The following is a 27,807-nucleotide window of genomic DNA, read 5'->3' as shown; positions in this document are numbered from 1 at the left end:
CCTGATGTGGGGCCTTGATCTCACAAACCACGAGATCATGACCTGAGCTGAAATCAAAAGTCAGTGCTTAACCAACTGAGCCACCCAGGAGCCCCTAAGCAGTCTTGATTGTTACCCTTGGACCCCACTGTCAGGGATCATACTAGTGATTTTATTGGCAGGGACAAAAAAAAATCTAAACAAGGTAACAGTCAAGCATTTTCTAGGAGTTTTTCTTATTCCATAATAAGTTATAACTAAGATTTCTTAGAGTAGACAGAGTAACTAGCTATAGAAAGGCAAGATCTCTGAAATCTACAGAACTGACATAGTTCATGAAAATTTTGTACAATTATCAAATTTCAGTCATGAAAATAGATTTGTGATACCTTTTGCTTAAGACATAGTTGGAAAAGATATCATTCCTGATAAGTTATGACAATTTCTTCCATTAAGAGAATTTTTTGAGTGAGCTTTTTTTCACTGCATATTGTTTCAGTTATATATTGCTGATTAACCACCCTAAAACTTAGTGACTTAAACCACAACAGTTAATTTTTCTTGAGATTCTACAAGTTGATTGATTCTTCTTCTGGTCTGTTCTGACATTACTTATGTGGTTGCATTCATCTGGTGAGGAACCTGAGGATGGGCTCAGCTGTGGCAGATGGGATTGCTGAACCAATCTTTCCCCGAGTCTCCACCTGGGCTCCATCAGCAAAGCATTATAGGAGGGCAAGTTTCAGTGGAGAAGCTCTCATAGGGCCTCTGCTTGGCATCATGTTTGCTGATACCTCATTGGCCAGAAGCCATACAGTCAATCTCAAAATCAACTGGGAGGAAAATGGAAGTGGATGCTGGGAAGTTTGATTCATTGGGAAACATTGTTGTAAAAATCTCTTCTAGTCCTTCTTTTGGTTCCACATATTCACATCTTTCCCACATGCAAGATGTACTTAGTCCCTTCCAAGAACCCCCAAAGTATCATCCAATTACTGTGTAAGGCTCAAAGTCCAGGATCTATGAGGTTTTGATGCAAATGAGGTTTCACAGGTGAAATTTCTCAAGTGCCCCTCTTTGGGAGCAGTTCCTCTTAAACAAAGGATTCGGGAACTAAACAGTTGTTATTTTCGCCCACACATGCAACATACATTGGTGTGATAGGGAAAGAATAACTTCAACCAGATACTTGGATTCCAAAAAGAGAGGAACAGAGGCACATAGTCCATAATAATTATGCAGTCCTGCCCAGGATATGCTCTCAGGCCCACAACTCTAAGAACTGTGAGTGTTCCTTAATAGAAACCAGTTCTGTTTATCTGTGGTTCCCTAATCCTTTATTCTTCTCAACTCTGTCTTTAATGTTTAGCCATTTTAATATAACATGAATTTGTCTGAATTTGGTAGTGCTTCCTTTGGAGAATTCACTGTTGTTGTATCTGTAGATATTCCTTCTGCCTCATCCTCTCTCTTCCCCCTTTCTGAAATTTAAATCATGCAAATGTTAGCTCTTCTCACTGAGTCTCACACATCTCTTGCATTTTCATTTCTTTTTTTAGGACTTGTGATTTCCACATGAACCAGGTTAACAATAACAGAGCTGGAGTAAGCACATTCAAGTGAATTGAGATGGACTGGAACTCCTTCACTTGTTTAAAGTGAGTTTGTAGTCTTTTTGGACTGTTTGGTCTTGGAATAAAAGGCTGGATTTACTTTTGGGGAGCAGCTAATAATATTCTGTGGCTGGAGAAATTAGGTGGATATCAAAATGGAAGACCCTTTACTGAAAAAAAAAGAACCTGGTTAAAAAAAGTATTAGTACTTCTCCTATTTTCAATCCAGCACCCTTAGTTCAGACAATTTTTTTAGACATTCCAGTTCAGCACAGTATCTTTTCATCCAGTTCTTATCACTATCCAGTAGGAGAAGAAAGAAGAAAAGATTAATAAAGAAATAATGCATATGTGGCACATATTCTCTCTCACCCATTTTATCAGTCTTAAATAATTTAGGGCAGGAAAACTTTCATGGGATTTTCTAATTCACAAATGCTCTAAAACACACACCTCAAGAATGTACTAGATTTGCTGTGCAGTCTCTTGCCCCTATGATGTATAATTTAAATGAGGACTGTACTTGGTAAGGGAGTAGAGTAAATGCGCTGTAAGTCAGCTATTGATACTTCCCAAATAGCCACTCTCTGCTTATTAAAAGATGATGAGGCAAACCAGTATCTTATAGGAGCCAGATCTGGTGGGAAAGTAAATTGATTCTCTTCCTTCACTTGGATGGAAGCAAAGGAGTTCTCTTGCATTCATCCGAGAAATAAGACTTTCTTAATACAAAGAGGATATTCTAATTCAAAACTTTAAAACAAATAAGATAGACAAATGAGCATTGAACAAATAAAACAACCCTTGAAATCTGGTGTAGCCCAAATGGCACTGCACTTAGGTCACAAAATCTATCCCAGATATGTCACTTACTAGTTTTGTGTCCTTTGGCAATGTAATCATGTTAAGCCTCAAACTGTACAATCCTAACACAGAATTGGAGGTGCATCCAAACTCTACCTCCATTACTATTTTGTTAGGAGGATAAAATGAGATAATGCACATGAAATCACTTTGTAAAGCCTTGAGCACTGTGCTGATGTAAGACATTATTTTTGTACTGATACCTATTATGAGAAAAATAAAAGATTAATTCAAGATTATGCTGCATGGTTATGAAAAACTGTGTACTTTACAATATCCAGTTATTTTTAAGGATCCCCATTGCCATAGGCATGAACATTTAATCAGTCACTGGAAGAAAAAAAAAAAACACCCCCAAAGAGCTTTGCCTAAGAAAAGCTGATAAAACAGAGTCATGCCATGTTTCCATCTTAATCTTCCTTCAGCATCCTCCCACCCTTCCTGGCTGCATACTTTGCATACTTAGAATTTTAGGCCGTTGATTATGTGTGCAAATATATATATATTTGAATGGCAATGGTGCAACAGAAATAGATGCCATTATCATGGTGGGTAAAAATCTAGCTTCAGGGGCAGTATCTGCAGTCAAATGTGCAGCTAACCCAGTAAAGCTTGGTTGCTCTGTTATAGAAAAGGCATGCTGAATCTGCATGTGAGTAAAGAACATTCTCTCCCTTAGGACGTTATAACTTCTGCTGATACACCTCACTGGTTTTATCATTCAGATAAAATCTTTAAAACAGGAGAATATAGGAAATCATTGGTAGAAAGATAGATAACATGGAGTTACCATAAAAGAGGCTTAATTTTGTAGCTATTTCACATTATTGCTAATGTAGGCATGAAACAGAGACACAGATTTTTCTGCTTACTTAGTAATGTCCTATTTTTCTTGGCTATTCTTAAAGACTGAATAAGGACACCTTTTTACATCATTCTTCCAGATTCTAAAAATAGAAGGGAAAAGTAATGTGATAGTGATAATATAAAAATAGCTACCATTTAATGAGTGTCTACTCTGGATGAGGCAGTTCATACATATTGTCTTATTATATTATTAGCCTTTGGGATTATTACAGGTAGATATCATAATTTTCACTTACATATAAGGAAACTAAGTCTCAGAAAGGTTACATATTTGTTCACATAATACAACTAGTAAGTAGCAAAGTGGCAAACAGATTTTTATGGAATGACTCTCCATTTGCTAGTAAAATCTGTTAACTAGGTTGTAGGGCATTTGCGAAATGGGAACACTGCTTTCATCAGAGAGGGTGGCCACCTATACCTCCAGTAGTATATCCTCCTTATAAGTAGCATTCCAGAGAAAAGGCCACACCCCTATTTCCAAATGGATGCTATCTTCACTAGAATTATATACCCACAATTGGACCCATCTCTGTGTCTAGGAGGAGAAAATACTCTAATGAGCTCATGTCATCCGTCTACCACATGTGGGAAAAGAAGGACAACATGGTTGACATCTTCATGCTCTTGTCCAAAATAAGGAATATAGGGCAGGAAAAAAGAAGTGTCAAATATTTTACAGCAATTACCTAAATATTTGTCACTATTTCCTAATAGCTTTTCTGACATTTGCCTCTCTGATCCCCAAAGCAGACTGTAGAAAAAATAAAAACATAATTGAAGAATAACTTCTGCTAGCTATGTTGAGATTACTTGAACTTCCAACTGCTCCTTCTTGTAGTTTCCTAGAGCAAATCAGTTGGATCTTCAGTGCTTTTAACATGGAGGAGAAAAATCCTCTTCTTCCCTTGTCCCTGCCTCTTTGCTTGAATGAGCCACTGGCTGATTAGAGAAGACAACCACTTTCTTATAGCTTAAAGCAATAAGTAGTTTTAGTAGTTTTCTCATCTCTTCAAAATGTGCAAAGAAAAGAAATGACCCTAGAAACAAAGCAGTCATCAATACGCATAATAGCTATATTTATGATACTGAAAACCTAGACAAAAGTTTTGACAAAGAAATGTAATGCTATTTCTCAGTGTCAGCAAACTTTAGCTTGAGTACAATATTGGGAATTTGGTACATTTCAATGATTTATGGGCACTAAGATATTGGTAGTTTATAGGATACCATGAAATGCATTCCTCTCCTTAAAAACTGGGATTCTAAAATCACTCTCAACAGAAAACAGAGATATACAAAATCACCTTAACACTAGCTCCCGGTATGCCAGCACTGGCCGTTACATATTAAAAGATTTTTCTCTATATAAAGGAAAAATATGTCAGAAAGGAAATGATCAGCTATGGAAGCAAAACTAGGAAGGAAAACTTTAGCATTATATATTTAAGAGGTTTCTGGGTAATGGGTATCCTTGAATAGATAATCTGACCTATTGCATTTTCAATTGTTGAGATGATGTTCACACAGTGGAAGGACCATGGGCTTCACAGTCAGATAAACCATTCATTATACAAATATTTACTTAGTACCTCCTGTGTCCCCAGTAGTTCTAGACACTTATGGTATGTCAATGAACAAGACAACAAAGATCCCTGCACAATGTCATAGACAGGGCAATAGTCATTAAACACAGTAAATAAGTAAATTGTATAGTGTTGTTAGAAACCAAATAACTGCTATGAAAAAGAAAACATAAAACAAGATATAAGGAATTGAGGGGGCTCTGGAGGAAGGATAGGGTGTGATATTAATTTGCTGGTCAGGGAATCCTCACTGAGAAGGGATATTTGAGCAATGAATTGAAGGTGATGAGGGATTTTTCCAAGTGGATATCTGGGCGGGGGGCGGGGGGCGGTGGAGGATGGTTGGGGAAACATGCCATGCAAAGGGAACAGTGAGAGCAATTGCCTGAAGATAGAAACATTCCTGGCACATCTAAGGAATTCCAAGGAGGCCAGTATAGCAGGAGTTAAGTGAAGACAAGGGGAAGTAAAAAGAGAGAAAGTCAAAAGGAGATCACTGTAGGCCACTGTAAAGACAACTGGAACACTTCAAGTGTGAGATGATGGTGGCAGGGTCTGGGGTTGGTAGCAATGAAGGTGGTAAGAAATCATACTTTGGATATATTTTGAAGGTGGAACAAATAAGATTCATTGAAAGACTGGGTGTGGAGTGTGAGAAGGATAGCTGTCAAGAACACTGCAAGGCTTTTCGCCTGAACAACTGAATGCAAACCCTGGCACCATCCCCTACTGGTCATGTCTCCTTTGGTAATTTACTTTATTTCTCAGTATCCTCTTTCATAAAATGGGGCTCAAATGGTATCTTCTAAGCAGGATGGTTATGAAACTACTAAGTGAGATACCGTTTGCAAAGCATCTTGTACATGGTACACATCAAACAAGTGGCCATTACAAGCCATTTTCTTTCTTTCTCTCTCTCTTTCTTTCTTTCTTTCTTTCTTTCTTTCTCTTTCTTTTCTTTTCTTTTCTTTTCTTTTCTTTTCTTTTCTTTTCTTTTCTTTTCTTTTCTTTTCTTTCTCTTAATTCCACTGTAGGTAACATACAGTGTTATATTTGTTTGGGTGTACAATAGTCATTTAACAATTCCATATATTACTCAAGGCTTATGAAGATAAGTGTACTCTTAATCCCCTTCACCCATGTTTTACCATTCCCCCACTGACCTTCTCTCTGGTAACCATCTGTTCTCTACACTTAAGAGTCTGTTTTTTGGTTTGTCTTCCCCCCCACTTTGTTCATTTGTTTTGTTTCTTAAATTCCACATATGAGTGAAATCATATGGTATTTGTCTTTCTCTGACTGGCTTATTTCACTTAGCATTATACTCTCTAGATTCATCCATATTGTTGCAAATGGCAGGATTTGATTCTTTTTTATGGCTAAGTAATATTCCTGTGTGTGTGTGTGTGTTTGCATGTACACACACACACACACACACATACATATATTATACAGACACACACATATATACATATGTATACTGCTTCTTTATCCATTCATCTATTGATGAACACTTAGGTTGTTTCCATGATTTGGTTATTGTAAATAATATTGCAATAAACATAGGGGTACATGCATTCTTTCAAATTAGTGTTTTTGTATTCTTTGGGTAAATAACTTATTTGGGATTGAAGGCTATTTCTATTTTTAATTTTTTGAGGAGCTCTCCATATTGTCTTCCATAGTGGCTGCAGCAGTTTGCATTCCTACCAACTGTGGATGAAGGTTCCTATTTTTTGCATGTAACTGCCCAGTTTTCCCAGCAACATTTGTCGAAGAGACTTTTCCCATTGCATATTCTTACCATCTTTGTTGAAGATTAATTGACCGTATAATCATGAATTTATTTCTGGGTTTTATATTCTGTTCTATTGATCTATAGATCTATTTTTATTGCCAGTACCATACCATTTTGATTACTACGGCTCTGTAATATAACTTAAAGTCTGAAAAAAATAAGTTAAAGTCTAGAATTGTGATGCCTCCAGTTTTGTTTTTCTTCTTCAAAATTGCTTTGGCTATTTGGGGTCTTTTGTGGTTCCATACAAATTTTAGGATTGTTTACTCTAGATCTTTGAAAAATGCTGTTGGGGGCACGTGGGTGGCTCAGTCAGTTAAACGTCTGACTTTGGCTCACGTCATGACCTCATGGTTTGTGAGTTCCAGCCCCGCGTCATGCTCTGTGCTCACAACTCGGAGCCTGGAGACTACTTTGGATTCTGTGTCTCCCTCTTTCTCTCTCTCTGCCCCTCCCCTGCTCATGCTCTTTCTCTGTATCTCAAGAAAATAAATAAACATTAAAAAAATTGAAAAATGCTGCTGGTATTTTGATAGGAATTGCATTAAATCTATAGATTGCTATGGGTAGCATAACATTTTAAAAATATTTTTCTTCCAACCCATGAGCATGGAATGTCCTTCAATTTCTTTGTATCATTATCAATTTCTCTCATCAGAGTTTTCTGGTTTTCAGAATACAGGTTGTTCACCTCTTTGCATAAATTTCTTATGTATTTTATTATTATTGGTGCAATTATAAATGGGACTGTTTTCTTAATTTCTTTTTCTGCTTCTTCATCATTAGTGTATAGAAATGCAATGAATTTCTGTTTATTGATTTTGTATCCTGCTATCCTACTGAATTAATGTATCAGGCCTAGTAATTTTTTGGTGGAGTCTTTCAGGTTTTCTGTATATACTATTTTGTCATCTGTACACAGTGAAAGTTTTGCTTCTTTCTTACAAATTTGGATGCCTTTTATTTCTTTTTGTTGTCTGATTGCTGTGGCTAGGAGTTCTAGTACTATGTTGAATAAAGGTGTTGGGAGTTGACATCTTTGTCTTGTTCTTGACCTTATGGGAAAAGCTCTCAATTGTTCACCATTGAGTATGATGTTAGCTATGAGTTTTGCATATCTAGCCTTTATTATGTTGAGGTATGTTCCCTCTAAACAAATTGGTTGAGGGTTTGTTTTTTTTTTAATTTTTTCTTTTTTCAACGTTTATTTATTTTTGGGACAGAGAGAAACAGAGCATGAACGGGGGAGGGGCAGAGAGAGAGGGAGACACAGATCGGAAACAGGCTCCAGGCTCTGAGCCATCAGCCCAGAGCCTGACGCGGGGCTCAAACTCACGGACCGCAAGATCGTGACCTGGCTGAAGTCGGGCGCTTAACCGACTGCGCCACCCAGGCGCCCCTGGTTGAGGGTTTTTTATCATGAATGGATGTTGTACTTTGTTGAGTGCTTTTTCCGCATCTATTGAAATGATCATGTTTTTTATCCTTCCTCCTATTGATGTTATGTATCACATTGATTTGTGAATATTGAACCACCCTTGCATCCTGGGAATAAATCCCACTGAAACATGGTAAATGATTTTTTAAATGTGTTGTTGGGTTCAGTTTGCCAATATTTTGCTGAGGATTTTTGCATCTATGTTCATTAGAGATACTGACCTGTAGTTCTCTTTTTCTGTGGTATCTTTATCTGATGTTGATATCAGGGTAACACTGGCCTCATAGATTGAATTTGGAAGCTCTCCTTCCTCCTTTATTTTTTGGAATAGTTTGAAAAGAATAAGTATTAACTCTTCTTTCAGCATGTGTTAGAATTCCCTTGTGAAGCCATCTAGTCCTGGACTTTTGTTTTTTGAGTTTTTTGATTAATGATTAAATTTCATTGCTGGTAATTACTCTCTTCAAGTTTTCTTTTTCTTCCTGATTCAGTTTTGGAGGCTGTATATTTCTAGGAATTTATCCATTTCTTCTTCAATTTGTTGGCATATGCTTTTTCTTATGATATTCTCTTACAATTGTTCATATTTCTGTGGTGCCAGTTGTTATTTCTCCTCTTTCATTCGTTATTGTGTTTATTTTGAGTCCTTTCTTTCTTTGTTTTTAAAAGTCTGTATAGAGGTTTATGGGGACAGGAAAAAAAAGAGGGAAGCAAACCATAAGAGTCTTTTAACTATAGAGAACTGAGGGTTGATGGAGGGAGGTGGGCAGAGGATGGGCTAAATGGGTGATAGGTATTAAGGGGGGCACTTGTGATGAGCACTGGGTGTTACATGTAAGTGATGAATCACTAAATTCTACACCTGAATGAATTTTACCATATATATTAACTAACTAGAATTTAAATTAAAAATGAAGTGGAAAAGAAAAGAAAGAGTCTGGGTAGAGGTTTATCAACTTTGTTGATCTTTTCAAAGAACCAGCTTCTGGTTTCATTGATATTCTATTATTTTTTTAGTTTCTATATCATTTATTTCTGCTCAAATCTTTATGGTTTCCAAAGTTCTGCTGGTTTTGGGTTCTGTTTGTTCTTTTTTTTTAAACTCCTTTAGGAGTCTAAGGTTAGGTTGTTTACTTGAGATTTTTCTTGCTTCTTGAATGAGACCTATATTGCTATAAACTCTCTTAGAATCACTTTTGCTCCATTACATACATTTTGGACCATTGTGTTTTCATTTTCATTTTTCTGTATGTATTTTTATTTCCTCTTTGATTTTTTGGTTGACCTATTCATTGCTTAGTAGCATGTTATTTAACCTCCATGTATTTTTTATCTTTCCAGATTTTTTCTTGTAATTGACTCCTAGTTTCATAGTGTGTGGTCAAAAAATGCATGGTATGACTTGATCTTTCTGAATTTGTGAGACTTGTTTTGTGGCCTAATATGTAGTCTATTCTGGAAAATGTTCTATGTGCACTTGAACAGAATATGTATTCCTCTATTTTAGGATGGAATGTTCTGAATGTATCTGTTAGATCCATCTGGTCCAGTGCATCTCTCAAAGCCACTGTTTCCTTGTTCATTTTCTGTTTGGATGATCTGTCCATTGATATGAGTGGGGTGTTAAAGTCTCCTATTATTATTGTTTTACTATCAATTACTTCCTTTATGTTTGTGATTAGCTGCTTTATATATGTGGGTGCTTTCATGTTTGGTGCATAAATGTTTACAACTGTTATATCTTTTTGTTGGGTTTTGTCTCCTTTATTATTATATAGTGTCCTTCTTGTCTCTTGTTACAGTCTTGTTTTAAAGTATACTTTGTCCTGGGATGCCTGGGTGGCTCAGTTGGTTAAACATCCAACTTTGGCTCAGGTCATGATCTCATGGTTTGTGGTTTTGAGCCCTGCATCAGGCTCTGTGCTGACAATTCAGAGCCTGGAGACTGCTTCGGATTCTGCGTCTCCCTTTTTCTCTGCCCCTCCCAAGCTCACCCTCTGTCTCTTTCTGTCTCTCAAAAATAAATGAAAATGTTTAAAAAAATTTTTTAAAGTATATTTTGTCCAAAATAAATATTGCTACTTCAGCTTTTTTTTTGACATCTGTTTGCATGATAGATTTTTCTCCATCCTCTCATTTTCAATCTTCATGTGTCTTTAGGTCTGATATAGGTCTCTTGTAGGCAGTATATAGATGGGTCTTATTTTTTTATCCATTCTCTCACCCTATGTCTTTTGATTGGAACATTTAATTCATTTATATTCAGAGTAATTATTGATAGCTATGCATTTATTGTCATTTTGTTACTTGTGATTGTATTTGTAGTTTTTCTCCGATCCTTTCTTCTCTTGCTCTCTTTCACCATTTGCTGACTTTCTTTTGTGATATACTTAGATTCCTTTCTCTTTATTCTTTGCATATGTCGCAAAGAATATTGCATATCCTTTGTTGGTGATTATCATTAGGTTTATATATAACAGATTATACATGTAGCAGTCTATATTAAATCAATGGTCACTTAAGTTTGAACCCATTCTTTACTCTTCCCTTCCCCACATTTTAGGTACATGGTGTCACCATCTACATGCTTTTATTTTGTGAATCCATTGACAGATTTTTATAGATATTTTTATTTTTACTGTTTTTATGTTTCCTATTTTTCATACTCTTACTTATGATCTTTCCTTTTCACTCAAAGAGTTGCCTTTAACATTTCTTGTAGCACTGGTTTAGTGGTCATGAATTCCTTTAACTTTTGTTTGTCTGAGAAACTCTTTATCTCTCCTTCTATTCTGAATTATAGCCTTGCTGGACAGAGTATTCTTGGCTGCAGATTTTTTCCTTTCTGCACTTTGAATATATCATGCTACTACCTTTTGGCTTGCAAATTTTCTAATGAAAAATCAGCTGACAGTTTTATGTGGTTTCCCCCTGTATGTAACTGTCTTTCTCTTACTACTTTAAAAATTATCTCTTTATCACTACTTTTTACCATCTTAATTACTATGTGTTTTGGTCTGGACCCCCTTGTGTTGATTTTGTTGAGAGCTTTCTGTACCTTCTGGATTGGGTTATCTGCTTCTTTCCCCAGATTTGGGAAGCTTTCAGCTTTTATTACTTCAAATAAGTTTTCTACACCCTTTTCTTTCTCTTCCACTTCTGGGATCCCTATAATCCAAATGTTGTTATGCTTGATGGAGTTGTTGAGTTTCCTAAATCTATTCTGATTATGCATAATTTTTTTTCTCTCACCTGCTCAGCTTGATCATTTTCCATTACTCTGTCTTCCAGGTTGCTAATTTGTTCCTCTGCTTCCTCTACCCTGTTATGTATTCCATCTAGTGTATTTTTACATTCAATTATTGTGCTCTTTATCCCTGATTGGCTCTTTATTATTTCTTTTTAAAGGATCTCACTGATGTCCTCCGTTCTTTTCTCAAGTCCAGTGAATACCTTTATGACCATTAATTTATTTTTTAAGTGTTTATTAATTTATTTTGAGAGAGAAAGAGAGAGAGAGAGAGAGAGAGAGAGAACATGCAAGTGGCAGAGGGGCAGAGACAGAGGCAGAGAAAGAATCCCAAGCAGACTCTGCACTGTTAGCGCAGAGGCTAATGTAGGGCTCCATCTGATTAACCATGAGATTGTGACCTGAGCCGAAATCAAGAGTTGGATGCTTAACTGACTGAGCCAGTAAGCACCCCAACTTTAAATTCTCTATCAGCCACATTATTTATATCCAAGATACTTAGATCTCTTTTTGTGGTTCCTGTTCTTTCATTTGGGACATATTCCTCTCTTTCCTCATTTTGTCTAACTTTTTAAAAAATCTATTTCTGTGTATTAGGAAAGTCAGCCACATCTCCTGCTCTTGAAAGTAATGGCTTTATGAAGAAGAGGTCTTGTAGTGCCTTGCTGTGCAGTGTCCCCTGATCCCCAGAACCTGGTGTTTCAGGGGATGTATGCTATGCGTGTTGTATGTGCCAGCATCTTTTTCCTTCAGTCCGGTTGTCTGCAGAGATTCTCTTTGCCGGTTGTGGGCAGTGTTTGGTCTCCAGCCCCAGTGGGGCACATGGTTTTAACAAGGTGCCCACTGGTCTGCTTCTGAAATGAGACCTGCCACTGCCACTGCCTCCAGGACCATGGCCATGTGGGGCATGCAATTTTAACAAAGTGTGCCTCAGGCTTCTGCAGTGCCTGGCACCACTGCTGCCTCCAGGACCAAGGCCCCACAAAACGTGTGTGGGTAGATGCCATGTTGGCAAGGTTTATGCAGGTCTTCTGAGGAGGGGATCCACAGTGCAGGGACTGAGACAAGCATGACTGGAAATGGCACATCTGTCAATGCTGGGTGTGTAGAGGGATGAGGCTTGGTATAAGCAAGTTCAATAGTGAACGCCTGCACTGTGCTGGTTCCCACAGGTGGCTGTGTGTTTATGCTGGGGGTCAGGAGGGAAATGGTGCCTGCCAGCTCCTTAGAGGAATCTCTCTCTGAGCATGCTGGGAGTGAGTAAATGGCTCTCCCTCGAATATGCTGGAGGCATTTTTTCAAACCCCTGCTTCTATAGTTTATCTCTGTAGGCTGTTTGCTGTGCTCTTGAAGGGCAGGACTCAGCTTCCTATTACCCTCTGGGCTTTCCCAGAGTTAAGTCTGCAGATTCCAGGCTACATGTCCCTCTGGTTGTAAGAATTCACAATATTTGACCCCTCATCTCTTCAAAGCCAAATGTTATGGGGATTCATCTTCCCCATGGAGCTCCCCAGTGTGATAATATGTTTCTTGCCCTTCTCCAGGCCTGTAGCTCCCTCCCACTCCCTACCTACCCCTCCTACCCTCTTCCATGTGACATCTTCTCTACCTGTAGTTGTGGAATTTGTTCTACAAGTCTTTGGGTCCTTTTCTGATTATTTATGCGGACATGAATGCTATCTATTTGTATCCATGGAACAAGGTTAATTTAGGGTCCTCTTACTCTGCCATCTTCCTAGCCTGTCTAGGTATGCATTTATATTTTGTATAAGTAGGAAGTGAGTGAGCCAAATAGACATGGGAAATTCAGGCACAGGACCAAGAATTTCTAGTGCTGGTGAGTATACTGAACACCAAGGTAGAATGGAGTTTTGCATGTATCAGAAGGGGGGTTGTCATGTAACTACCCAAGAATAAACCTTGGTGGTATTAAGGTAATGGATTAACTAACAAGACATATATAAATCAATAATAGGAAAAACTCTATGCCTTATATTGTGGAAGATGAGACCTCAATGATGCCTCTAATAATATGACATAATATATATGTGATTTTCTGATAATGCTAACAGACCAGGTCTATACAGCATGATGAGATAAATTATAATGAGATGAGTTGCATTGATTATGCAAGAATTCAAAATATATAGAAAGGAGTTAAGATGCCAGATTACAAAAAAATGTAGGTGAAAGCATGAACTTAAAAAGTCTTAGTAACATAGGGCACCTGGGTGGCTCAATCGGTCAGGCATCTAACTTCAGCTTCAGTCATGATCTTGCAGTTCGTGAGTTCCAGCCTGGCATTGGGCTCTGTGTTGACAGCACAGATCCTAGAGCCTGTTTCAGATTCTGTGTCTCCCTCTCTAGGCCCCTCCCCCTGCTCTCTCTCTCAGTCTCTCCCTCTCAAAAGTAAATAAACATGAAAAAATATTTTTTTTTAAAGTCTTAGTCACCTAGACAGAGAAGGAAGATGGCGGCAGAGAAGGATGCTGGGCTCACCACGTCCTGCTGACCACTTAGATTCCACCCACATCTGCCTAAATAACCCAGAAAACCACCAGAAGACTAGCAAAATGGATTTTCTGGAGCCAAGCGTAGACGAGAAGCCCACAGAAGAGGGTAGGAAGGGCAGAGAGGCGGTGCATGCTACACAGACTGGTGGGAGGGAGCCGGGGCAGTGGAGGGACAGCCAGCCCACCCGGCAAGGCAGAGCCCCTGAGTCTGGCTTGCAAAAGTGGAGGGGCTTGACAGAGTGTGTTCTGACAGCCAGCAGGACTTAACATCTGGAATGTTATAAATCAACAGCTCTGCTCCGAGAGTGGGAGGGCTAGAGGACAACGGGAGGGAGAGTTGTTGAGCCCCACAGGACAGAGCTCAGTTTGGCAGGGAACAAAGGCACTCACCAGCACAATGTCCCTCGCCCATCCTCCAGCCAAAATCCCAAAGGGAACCAGTTCCCATCATGGAACTTGCTTGCACCATGCAAACACCCAACGATGTGCTTCTGTGGATCCATTCCTCCGACAGGTCTGCCTCCCTCCCAGTGCCACAGGGCCCCTCCAGAAGCGGACCACCGAAGGCAAAGCAAGCTGAGTCTGCCCCTCCCACCCCCATCCACCTTGCAGATCCAACCCGGCTAATATGCCAGATCCCATCAAAGCAGCACCACAAGCCTGGCAGTATGCAAGGAACCCACACAGAGGCCACACCACTCCACAGTGAGTCCTGCCCCTGGGAGAGGGGAAGATAAGGTACACACCAGTCTGACTGTGGCCCTAGCGGTCTGACTGTGGCCCCAGACATCAGGTCTGACTGTGGCCCCACCCACCAATGCAAGTTACCCCAGACAGCACAGAGGAAGAGCCCTGCAGTTCCATGCCACTTCACGGACTATCCAAAATGATGAAATGGAAGAATTCTCCTCAAAAGAAACTCCAGGAAGTAGTGACAGTTAACAAACTTATCAAAAACGATTTAAGCAATGTAACATAAAATGAATTTAAAGTAATAGTCATAAAATTAATCACTGGGCTTGAAAAAAAGTATAGAGGACAGCAGAGAATCTATTACTACAGCGATCAAGGAACAAAGAAACAGTCAGGAGGAGCTAAAAAATGCTATAAATGAGCTGCAAAATAAAATGGAGGCAACCACAGCTCGGATTGAAGAGGCAGAGGAGAGAATAGGTGAATTAGAAGATAAAATTATGGGGGCGCCTGGGTGGCGCAGTCGGTTAGGCGTCCGACTTCAGCCAGGTCACGATCTCGCGGTCCGGGAGTTCGAGCCCCGCGTCAGGCTCTGGGCTGATGGCTCAGAGCCTGGAGCCTGTTTCCGATTCTGTGTCTCCCTCTCTCTCCGCCCTCCCCCCGTTCATGCTCTGTCTCTCTCTGTCCCAAAAATGAATAAACGTTGAAAAAAAAAATTTAAAAAAAAAAAAAAAAAAAAAAGAAGATAAAATTATGGAAAAAGAGGAAGCTGAGAAAAAGAGAGATAAAAAAATCCAGGAGCATGAGGGGAGAATTAGAGAACTAAGTGACACAATTAAATGCAATAATATACGCATAATTGGGATTACAGAGGAGGAAGAGAGATGGAAAGGTGCTGAAGGTGTACTTGAAGAAATCATAGCTGAGAACTTCCCTGATCTGGGGAAGGAAAAAGGCATTGAAATCCAAGAGGCACAGAGAACTCCCCTCAGACATAACTTGAATCGATCTTCTGCACGACATACCATAGTCAAACTGGCAAAATACAAGGATAAAGAGAAAATTCTGAAAGCAACTAGGGATGAACGTGCTCTAACATATAAAGGGATACCAATAAGACTAATGACGATCTATCTACTGAAACTTGGCAGGCCAGAAAGGAATGGCAGGAAATCTTCAATGTGATGAACAGATAAAATATGCAGCCGAGAATCCTTTATCCAGCCAGTCTGTCATTTAGAATAGAAGAAGAGATAAAGGTCTTCCCAAACAAAAACTGAAGGAATTCATCACCACTAAACCAGCCCTACAAGAGATTCTAAGGAGGATCATTTGAGACACAGTACCAGAGACATCACTACAAGCATGAAACCTACAGACATCACAATGACTCTAAACCCGTATCTTTCTATAATAACACTAAATGTAAATGGACTAAATGCTCCAAACAAAAGACATAGGGTATCAGAATGGATAAAAAAAACAAGACCCATCTATTTGCTATCTACAAGAGACTCATTTTAGACCTGACGACACCTTCAGATTGAAAGTGAGGGGATGGAGAACTATCTATCATGCTACTGGAAGTCAAAAGAAAGCTGGAGTAGCCATGCTTATATCAGACAAACTAGACTTTAAATTAAAGGCTGTAACAAGAGATGAAGAAAGGCATTATATAATAATGACAGGGTCTACATATCAGGAAGACCTAACAATTATAAATGTCTATGCACCAAATACGGGAGCCCTCAAATATATAAAACAATTCATCACAAACATAAGCAACCTTATTGATAAGAATGTGGTAATTTCAGGGGACTTTAATACTCCACTTACAACAATAGATAGATCATCTAGACACAGAATCAATAAAGAAACAAGGGCCTTGAATGATACATTGGATCAGATGGACTTCACAGATATATTTAGAACTCTGCATCACAAAGCAACAGAATATCCTTTCTTCTCGAGTGCACATGGAACATTCTCTAAGACAGATCACATACTGGGTCACAAAACAGCCCTTCATAAGTATAAAAGAATTAAGATCATACCATGCACACTTTCAGACCACAATGCTATGAAGCTTGAAATCAACCACAGGAAAAAGTCTGGAAAACCTCCAAAAGCATGGAGGTTAAAGAACACCCTGCTAAAGAATGAGTGGGTCAACCAGGCAATTAGAGAAGATATTAAAAATTATATGGAAACAAATGAAAATGAAAATACAACAATCCAAACGCTCTGGGATGCAGCGAAGGCAGTCCTGAGAGGAAAATACATTGCCATCCAGGTCTATCTCAAGAAACAAGAAAAATCCCGAATACAAAATCTAACAGCACACCTAAAAGAAATAGAAGTAGAAGAGCAAAGACACCCCAAACCTAGCAGAAGAAGAGAAATAATAAAGATGAGAGCAGAAATAAACAATATAGAATCTAAAAAAACTGTAGAGCAGATCAATGTAACCAAGAGTTGGCTTTTTGAAAACATAAACAAAATTGATAAACCTCTAGCCAGGCTTCTCAAAAAGAAAAGGGAGATGACCCAAATAGATAAAATCATGAATGAAAATGGAATTATTACAACCGTCCCTCAGAAATACCAGCAATTATCAGGGAATACTATGAAAAATTATATGCCAACAAACTGGACAACCTGGAAGAAATGGACAAATTCCTAAACACCCACACACTTCCAAAACTCAAACAGGAAGAAATAGAAAGCTTGAACAGACCCATAACCAGCAAAGAAATTGAATCAGTTATCAAAAATCTCCCAACAAATAAGAGTCCAGGACCAGATGGCTTCCTAGGGGAATTCTACCCGACATTTAAAGCAGAAATAATACCTATCCTTCTCAAGCTATTCCAAAAAATAGAAAGGGAAGGAAAACTTCCAGACTCATTCTATGAAGCCAGCATTACTTTGATTCCTAAACCATACAGAGACCCAGCAAAAAAAGAGAACTACAGGCCAATATCCCTGATGAATATGGATGCAAAAATTCTCAATAACATACTAGCAAATTGAATTCAACAGCATATAAAAAGAATTATTCACCATGATCAAGTGGGATTCATTCCTGGGATGCAGGGCTGGTTCAACATTTGCAAATCAATCAATGTGATACATCACATTAATAAAAGAAAAGATAAGAACCATATGATCCCGTCAACCGATGCAGAAAAAGCATTTGACAAAATTCAGCATCCTTTCTTAATAAAAACCCTCGAGAAAGTTGGGATAGAAGGAACATACTTAAGCATCATAAAAGCCATTTATGAAAAGCCCACAGTTAATATCATCCTCAATGGGGAAAAACTGAGAGCTTTTTCCCTGAGATCAGGAACACGACAGGGATGTCCACTCTCACCGCTGCTGTTTAACATAGTGTTGGAAGTGCTAGCATCAGCAATCAGACAACAAAAGGAAATCAAAGGCATCAAAATTGGCAAAGATGAAGTTAAGCTTTCACTGTTTGCAAATGACATGATATTATACATGGAAAATCCGATAGACTCCACCAAAAGTCTGCTAGAACTGATACATGAATTTAGCAAAGTTGCAGGGTACAAAATCAATGTACAGAAATCGGTTGCATTCTTATACACTAATAATGAAGCAACAGAAAAACAAATAGAGTAACTGATCCCATTCACAATTGCACCAAGAATCATAAAATACCTAGGAATAAACCTAACCAAAGATGTAAAGGATCTGTATGCTAAAAACTATAGAAAGCTTATGAAGGAAATTAAAGAAGATATAAAGAAATGGAAAAACATTCCATGATCATGGATTGGAAGAATAAATATTGTTAAAATGTCAATACTACCCAAAGCTATCTACACATTCAATGCAATCCCAATCAAAATTGCACCAGCATTCTTCTCAAAGCTAGAACAAGCAATCCTAACATTTGTATGGAACCACAAAAGGTCCAAATAGTCAAAGTAATTTTGAAGAAGACCAAAGCAGGAGGCTTCACAATCCCAGACTTCAGCCTCTACTACAAAGCTGTAATCATCAAGACAGCATGGTATTGGCACAAAAACAGACACATAGACCAATGGAATAGAATAGAAACCCCAGAACTGGACCCACAAACATATGGCCAACTCATCTTTGACAAAGCAGGAAAGAACATCCAATGGAAAAAAGACAGCCTCTTTAACAAATGGTGCTGGGAGAACTGGACAGCAACATGCAGAAGGATGAAACTAGACCACTTTCTTACACCATTCACAAAAATAAACTCAAAATGGATAAAGGACCTGAATGTGACACAGGAAACCATCAAAACCCTAGGGGAGAAAGCAGGAAAAAATCTCTCTGACCTCAGCCGCAGCAATTTCTTACTTGACACACCTCCAAAGGCAAGGGAATTAAAAGCAAAAATGAACTATTGGGACCTCATGAAGATAAAAAGCTCTGCACTGCAAAGGAAACAATCAACAAAACTAAAAGGCAACCAACAGAATGGGAAAAGATATTTGCAAATGACGTATCAGACAAGGGGCTAGTATCCAAAATCTATAAAGAGCTCACCAAACTCCACACCCGAAAAAAAAAATAATCCAGTGAAGAAATGGGCAGAAAGCATGAATAGACACTTCTCTAAAGAAGACATCCAGATGGCCAACAGACACATGAAAAGATGCTCAATGTCGCTCCTCATCAGGGAAATACAAATCAAAACCACACTCAGATATCACCTCACACCAGTCAGAGTGGCTAAAATGAACAAATCAGGAGACTATAGATGCTGGAGAGGATGTGGAGAAACAGGAACCCTCTTGCACTGTTGGTGGGAATGCAAACTGGTACAGCCACTCTGGAAAGCAGTGTGGAGCTTCCTCAAAAAATAAAGATAGACCTACCCAATGACCCAGCAATAGCACTGCTAGGAATTTACCCAAGGGATACAGGAGTGTTGATGCATAAGGGCACTTGTACCCCAATGTTTATAGCAGCACTCTCAACAATAGCCAAATTATGGAAAGAGCCTAAATGTCCATCAACTGATGAATGGATAAAGAAATTGTGGTTTATATACACAATGGAATACTACATGGCAATGAGAAAGAATGAAATATGGCCTTCTGTAGCAACATGGATGGAATTGGAGAGTGTTATGCTAAGTGAAATAAGCCATACAGAGAAAGACAGATACCATATGTTTTCACTCTTATGTGGATCCTGAGAAACTTAACAGAAGTCCATGGGAGAGGGGAAGAAAAAAAAAAGAGGAGAGGGAGGGAGCCAAAACATAAGAGACTCTTAAAGACTGAGAACAAACTGAGGGTTGATGGGGGATGGGAGGGAGGGGAGGGTGGGTGATGGGTATTGAGGAGGGCACATTTTGGGATGAGCACTGGGTGTTGTATGGAAACCAGTTTGACAATAAATTTCATATTAAAAAATAATAATAAAAAATAAAGTCTTAGTCATCTAAAAAATCAAGTTTAAGTATAAAAACAAGCAAAACAAGAAAAAAGCTCAGACAGATGACTACTAGTTCACATGCAACTCACTTTGGAGAGGCAGATTCTTCAACCTCCACCACAAATTATTTGGCTGGTTACCCAAGTCCTGGAATCTCAACTAATCTGAGGCATTAATTGAAGGAAGGGAAAGTAGGTTAGGTTTCAAAAATATGTAATAAAAGAAGGTATATAAATAATAATGAGAAAAATATAAAATGATGGAGAAATAATGAGAAGTAATAAACCCAGGGTCTTAATTCTTACAAAATCAGTGGTAAGTATAAAAGTAAATTTTACACTCATTGGATTTGTGCACATTTTGTTGTTTTTGGAGTGTAAAAATATTCAAAAGAATTAATCATAGTAAATTCATAATTATGTTCACATCATTTGAGAGACTTTAATTAAGAATTTAATCAATGTTTAACTGTTTAACAAAATTTAATATTCATAGTTTTGGTAATTGGGTGTAAGTTTAATATGTTGGACATTAAATAAAAATGATGGTGAGTATTCCTTTCAAAGCACAAAATAATCCTCTTAGATAATAACTATATTAATCATTAAGTTAAATTAATGAAACCATTCACTCAATAATTTAATTGCAACACTGGGAATGAAGATTATCAGGAGCAAAGTTGGGTTTGTGGTCATCAGTCACCACCTGGTGTTCACACCAGATCTCAGGTGGAATGTCTCAGATCTGAGGTGGAATTATGGGGTGGGACCTCAGCCCACTGTTGTAATTTCTAACATTGTTGGTCGAGGTTGGTGAGAAGTGGTGTAAGATGGCGGCTTCCTTTGTAAAAAAATCATTTCAAGCTCTTCCTGAAGATGTGCAACAACGAGGAGAGGCTCACCACCCTTTCATGTTTTCATTTATTTCTTGGTTCTTACATTTCTGAACATGGAAACGTGGTTCTTATGGCAATACATATAGTTAGGACTGGGGTGAGAGGTGAAGAGGCAAAGGCTAGTGCTCAGCCAAGGCCCTGTCACTGTGCCGAAGGACCAGTCTGCATGACAGAATTTCAAGGTTCATTTCTGAGGCTTCCCTGTATTCTACACAAGCAGGTTTTCAATTCAAATTCTAAATTTAATGCTTGATCTGTCATCCTGACAAACACAGCATCATTACTCACTTTTCTGCCTTGGATTGCAAAGATTTTCAGCAGCTTGAATAGAGTAATGAGAAAATTCTTTCTGTTTCTTCACTATTTTAATAAACTTATTTTCATGAGAAAACCTTCAACTTCTCTATCTTGAACCCTCTGAGAAGGGAGACAAATGACTTTCTTGTTCCTAATCTCCATTGCCTTATTCCCAAAATTCGCCCCTTAGAACTAGTCTCAGTATTAAAGTTATTTTCCAATAAAATGGCTATCTGGTCAAAGAGTTTTGGAACCTACTATATTAAATGCAATTGGAAATATTATCTTTACTGTAAGACTTTATTTCGTCAAGGAGCCATTTTGTCAAGACTTTATTTGGTCAAGGAGCCATTTTTAGGGTGCCTACTTATAAGCCCAGTGCTGTGCAGAGCGTATGTTGAGAATTGCTATTTCCAGTGTCCTTCCCACTCCCAGTGCCTGGAAGTCCAGTTGAGGGCAAAGAGTAGATCAATAAACAACACAAGTGATCAAACAAAAAGTTACAAGAAAACAAGATCCATCATCACATAATAGTGAAAAAGAGTCAAAGCAAAGCAAGACTAAATGAAACAACCTCTCCTCCACCAAAACAGCAACCAAATGGAAACAGCAACACAAATGTGGACTAAGGCAGTGGGAAAACCTGTCTTCACGAGTGTTTCACTGCTTATGAACCATGTGCAGGCACTGGGGTGTAGACCCTCCATGATCCTAGGTTCTTTGTCTGCCCAGCTAAAGTAATAGTGCTTTGAAGGATTGTATTGATGGCTAAGTTAGACTACTCAATGCAAAATGTCTAATTCACTGCCTGTTACATTGTAAGTTTTCTTTTTGTTTTTTAATATATGAAATTTATTGTCAAATTGGTTTCCATACAACACCCAGTACTCATCCCAAAAGATGCCCTCTTCAATACCCATCACCCACCGTCCCCTCCCTCCCACCCCCATCAGCCCTCAGTTTGTTCTCAGTTTTTAAGAGTCTGTTATACTTTGGCTCTCTCCCACTACACTGTAAGTTTTCAATAAGTAGTAGATTTTCTTAGGATTTTAATACAATTACAATCCAAAATGTTCTTTTTGATACAATAAATGTCTTTGAAAAAATCCACCTTTCTCAGATTTTCACACTGTAGAGCACAATCAATGTCTCTAAATCTAGTTTACTGGAATTAAAGCAATGTAGTTGCCAAACTCCCCAAAATGCTTAGGTGAGTCCTATTTTAAATGTGTATGTAATTTGATTAAAGAAAAATACTTGGTAAAGTCACGGTATACCCAGAAGTGACTAATTGTCCATGCAGAGGGCTTCATAAGTGGCAGGCTTTGGGGAGATACTCTGCTATACAAGTGTAGACCACTAAGAATTTATAGATCTCTCTAGGTTGTACTGACAGTAGGATGGCTCTAAAAGACTCAAGCATGAAACTGGAATAACAGCACATTTATCATAAAAAACTGTGACTACCAAGTAGGCCAGACTACTAGATTCTTGGAAGTTTTTGGCTGAGGCAGTCTTCTGGAAGTAAACATGATAGCAGACTAAATCATATTCTGAAGTTGGCTTGATGAGCAGGGAATCATAAAAGAGAAGTGGCTCAATTAATCTTTGACAAATGAGGCAGGAATATGCAATGAGAAAGAGTCTCTTCAACAAATGGTGTTGGGAAAACTGGAAAGCTACATGCAAAAGAATGAAACTGGGCAGGGGCACTTGGGTGACTCATCAATTGAGTGTCCGACTTTGGCCTAGGTCATGATCTTGTAGTTCGTGAGTTGGAGTCTCACATCGAGTTCACTGCTGTGCTATCAGCCTGTCAGCACAGAGCCATTTCGGATCCTCTGTTCCCCCTTTCTGTCCCTCTCCAGCTTGCACTCTCCCAAGAATAAATAAATATTAAAAAAATGAAGCTGTACCACTTTCTTACATCATACACAAAAATAAACTCAAAATGGATTAAGGACCTAAATGTAAGACCTGAAACCATAAAACTCCTAGAAGAGAGCATAGGCAGTAATTTCTCTGACATTGGCTATAACAAATTATTTCTAGATAGGTTTCCTGAGGCAAGAAAACAAAAGCAAAGATAAACTATTAGTACTATTTCAAAATAAAAAGCTTCTGTACAGCTAAGGAAACAACCAACAAAACTAAAAGACATCCTACTGAATGGAAGATATTTACAAATGGCATATCTGATAAGATATTACAAATAGCAAAATGTAAAAAGAACTTACACAATTCAATACCCCAAAAAATCCCAAATAATATAATTAAAAATGGGCAGAAGACATGAACAGACATTTTTCCAAAGAAGACGTACAGATGCCCAACAGACACATGAAAAGATGCTCAATATCATTTATCATCAGGGAAATGAAAATCAAAACCACAATGAGATGTCACCTCATACCTGTCAGAATAGCTAAAATCAAAAACACAAGAAACAACAAATATTGGCAAGAATGTGGAAAAATAGGAACCCTCATCCACAGTTGGTAGGAATGCAAACTAGTGCAGCCACTGTGGAAGACACTATGGAGAGTTCCTCAAAATTTAAAAATAGAACTAGCCTAGTAGTAATCATACTACTGGGTATTTACCCAAAGAATACGAAAACACTAATTTGAAAGGATATATACATTCCTATATTTATTGCAGCATTATTTACAATAGCCAAATTATGGAAGCAGCTCAAGTGTCCTTTGGTTGATGAATGAATAAAGAAGACACACACACACACACACACACACACACACACACACACAACACACACTTGGATATCACTCAGTCATAAAAAAGAACGAAATCTTGCCATTTGCAACAACATGGATGAATCTAGAGAATATAATGCTATGTGAAATAAGCCAGTCAGAGAAAGGCAAATACCATAAGATTTCACTCATATGTGGAATTTAAGAAACATGACAAATGAACAAGGAGGAAAAAGAGAGAGACAGAGAGAGAGAGAGAGAGAGAGAGAGAGAAACAAACAAAAACAGATTCTTAACTATAGAAAATACACAGATAGTTACCAGTGGGGAGGTGGTGGGGGGACAGGTGAAATAGGTGAAGGGGATTAAGATTACACTTACCACAATGAACAGTGAGTAATGTATAGAATTGTTGAATCACTATATTGTACATCTGAAATGAATATAACACTGTACGTGTTATAATACAGTATGTTCACTCTACTGGAATTAAAATAAAATTTAAAAAAATGTTTTTACTATGAAGAAGTGTGTATCCATACTTTTATAAAGAGAAATTTAATAGCACACCTAGATACTCATAATAAGTGTTCCCTCCCTTATTAAAATCAATAAACACACACCACTATATTTTCCTTTCCTTTCTATTAGAGTTATCATGTCTTTTATATCAACTTTTCTTGAATTTTGAAGGATATCTAAAAAAACACTGACTTCTTTAATTCTGACCAAACTGTTACAACTTGGCTAAAAGGAGTTTCGTGAAGTTGCCCCTTATTCTTTAGCACTACCCCCATCATCCTTGAAAAGGTTCCTTGCTTTACAGCAATAATAAGATGTTGTTTGCTCATTTTGAATTTTGCATTGCTTATGACGGAATCAGCTACCCTTCCAGGAACCCCAGTGTTTTTCTGTGGAGACCAGATCTAAGCACAGGAGTGTGTCACAGTATGCGAATGCACTGGTGCCCCTTTCAGCCACTTTCACACAGTGCCAGAAAAAAAAATTTTTTAAGACCTAAGTTTACTTTAGTTTTTCCAATAAAACACCATAAACTGTCAGTCCCTTGCATTTCTTAGAAAACTACTTCAAACCAAGTAGAGATACTCCATATTCTTAAGCCCCTGAGAAATTATTTTCCATCAGCCTATATTCCACCATGGTAAGGGCCCTTCTACCTGGGCCAGGCTTCCATGTCTTCCTTCCTCGCTGGAGTTGCTGACATCCCACAGTGCCAAGACCCTATTCTAATTGTCACTTAGTCCTTTGTCATCTAATTGCTTGCTATCCATAGCACCACATCTGTTCATAAATTAAGTCTGAAGTTTCCTAATTATGGAATGGCTTCTTCTACCTGCTGAGCAATGAAAATGTCCTCATGGAAAAGTCAAGAACTTTTAGACATTTTGTTTTTAGAATTATATTTCTGGCAGATAATTACATTTGCATGTCTCTTTTTCCTCTGCAAATAAAATGTCCTGCTATTATCAGTGAAAGGCCCTCTTAAGAATTGGAGCATTTCTCAAGTTACAAGGCTTTAGAGAAGTACAGTGGGAAGGACTCTTGTCCACTCCTTCCAGTTTTTTGAGCAACATTTCTGAAGGATCCCTACTCGTAAATAAGAACAGGAATGTGAGCTCACAGGCAAGCCATTTAGTTGATATGGGTCCTGGAGGGCAACAGCTATTCTCCTCTTAGTATTTTCCCCAGGGGACTTCATTCCCTGAATGGAACACTTTTTCCTGTCATACTAAGAGGCACTTAGTCCTTTGGCAAATTTTAGCCATTTGCTGTTTCCTTGCCTAAGTAACTAGGATAAACCTATCTCATTCTCTGAGATGTCCTCTGCTGTTCAATGTCATCCAAGTATTTCCTGGAACAAATAGAGTTATTATTGTCATTAGCTTATTAAGCCTATATCACAAATTGAGCGCTAAGGTTGTATATCATCTCAGTTAATCCTAACAACAACCTCTTGCACCACTATTGCTTTCATTCTATTTTCCAGATGAGAAAACACAGCACTGAGTTGAAGTAACCCAGCTTGGAAGTGACAGTACTAGGATTAGAACTCACAGTTCCACCCCTGAGTCTGTATTCTTATTCCCTTTCATTCATGCTCATAGCCCAATTACACATTTAGAGAATGTGCCCCCCCAAATGGGTATTATATTCCATTAGCCTAATCATCACCAATTCAATTTAGATACCATCCTAGCAACAGCTACCATTCTTTATTTTTAAATTGTAATTGACAGTAACCTAGAAACAACACACTGTTTCCAAACTATGCCCATTAAGTTTATATAACATCAAACATTCAACTTTTCCTATTGTTCACCTCCAGCTTCCCTTCTGGCCTCTTATCAGTGAAATCAATTACAGCTTCATGTTCTTGCCTTTCACATGTTGTCAAATCCATTCTCACACTACACGCTTAGGCTAATTGTGTGAATTCCATTCCCTGGAGTTACTGGCTTTGAAAGGTTACCGAGCGCTTTCACCACCTGGCCGCCAGCACACGCACAGTCTTCCTAAGATGATACCTTGGCCTCATCTTGATTAACTCTTTTGGGGAAATTTCTGGGGAATTTCTTTTCTCTCAGTTCCAATTTTCCTTTTACCCAGCAACTTCATATTTGGCACCAATGCTGATTTGTCCAGAATATGTGAACAGATAACTAGTGAAGTTGAAACTTGAAAAAATATTAATGAATCAATGTCTTGGAATACAGATATTTGTTATACACAAAAGTTAGGAGAGAAAAGCAAAGGTACAGCAGAAACCAATATATATATAGTATATAACTTGCATTCTCTTGGACTGAGTCACTCAACATTGTGGAGATGTCTCCATTGCATTGACATTCAATAGACTTTCAAAATGGATAGCATTAAGAGTCTTTTTGTATTGAGGTGCCTGGGTGGCTCAGTGGGTTAACCACCAATTCTTGATTTTGGCTCAGGTCATGATCTCCCGGTTTGTAACTCTGAGCCCCACGTTGGGCTCCACACTGGGTGTTGAATTTGCTTGAGGTTCTCTCTGAACCTCCCCTGCACATGTGCATACATACTCTTTCTCTCTCAAAAAAATAGTCTTTCGTATCTTATCTCTGTTTCTCTCCATTTTATTCCCTAATGTATGCCTTAAATTCTCATAAAATAACATCAGTATTGACTGCCAAAATTATGAATATCAAAAAACAATGAAATATCAAAGAATGCCTTCTAAGTAGCATAATGGAATTTGAATGGTACTCTTAAAACATTCCCAGAATGTATAAGAGAATTCTAAATTGGGAAGAGACATAAAAGTCATATAAAACAATCCCTTCAAATTTAGGTGTTTGCTTATAGGAAATAATGGAAATAGCTATTAGTTAACAAGAATAGATTCAATCAATAGTAGTAGTTCTGAAGTCCCTGATCAAATTCGAAAGCAAATTTTAACTCCTGGATTGAGAAACAGTGGGGAAAAATGAAAATGTCAGGATCCACTCCATTTCTGAAACAATACTGGCTCCATCTGGTGGTCAAAGTAATAACTTCCAGTTAACAGTAACTGTTTATGATTAATGAACTATACTTTCTTGAATTGGAAATGCCCAATTGCATCCAAGTATTTGCAGAATTTAGAACATAAATGTAGCCTCAATAATGTTACCATTTCTACCTGTGATTAGCCCCTTCCAAAGAATATCATGATTAATACATCACTGTTTAAAGTGGAATTGAAAGAGAGGAAAAAATCCCATATAGAAAACTTAAGGTATTTCTTCACACACCTTCCAAGAGAATTATGTGTTCAACTAAAAATATATTGATACCTTTATTGTTTAAAAACATCCATTA

The 27,807-nt window shown here is 38.1% G+C and overlaps 2 long non-coding RNA genes across 8 annotated transcripts in view; one reads left to right on the top strand and one right to left on the bottom strand.

Moving 5' to 3' along the window:
• LOC123608597 overlaps positions 1 to 27,807 on the bottom strand; it is a 395,339-nt gene that overhangs the window by 264,040 nt on the left and 103,492 nt on the right. The window contains exon 5 of one of the 4 annotated variants that reach the window (XR_006717321.1): positions 10 to 1,762. The exons of the other annotated variants lie outside the window; for them this stretch is intronic. This is a non-coding gene — a long non-coding RNA (uncharacterized LOC123608597). Of the gene's footprint in view, positions 1 to 9; positions 1,763 to 27,807 lie in introns of those variants that run through there. 4 annotated transcript variants of the gene reach the window in all.
• The window catches only part of LOC123608598, an 86,695-nt gene that overhangs the window by 29,317 nt on the left and 29,571 nt on the right, over positions 1 to 27,807 (top strand). For all 4 annotated transcript variants that reach the window (XR_006717326.1, XR_006717322.1, XR_006717323.1 and 1 more), the window contains exon 3: positions 1,539 to 1,637. This is a non-coding gene — a long non-coding RNA (uncharacterized LOC123608598). The remainder of the gene's footprint in view (positions 1 to 1,538; positions 1,638 to 27,807) is intronic.

This window comes from Leopardus geoffroyi, chromosome B2 (assembly GCF_018350155.1).
Source record: "Leopardus geoffroyi isolate Oge1 chromosome B2, O.geoffroyi_Oge1_pat1.0, whole genome shotgun sequence".
NCBI classification, from domain to species: Eukaryota; Metazoa; Chordata; class Mammalia; order Carnivora; family Felidae; genus Leopardus; species Leopardus geoffroyi.
The sequence above is the reverse complement of the archived record's forward strand: the minus strand, read 5'-3'. Positions and strand labels throughout refer to the sequence as shown.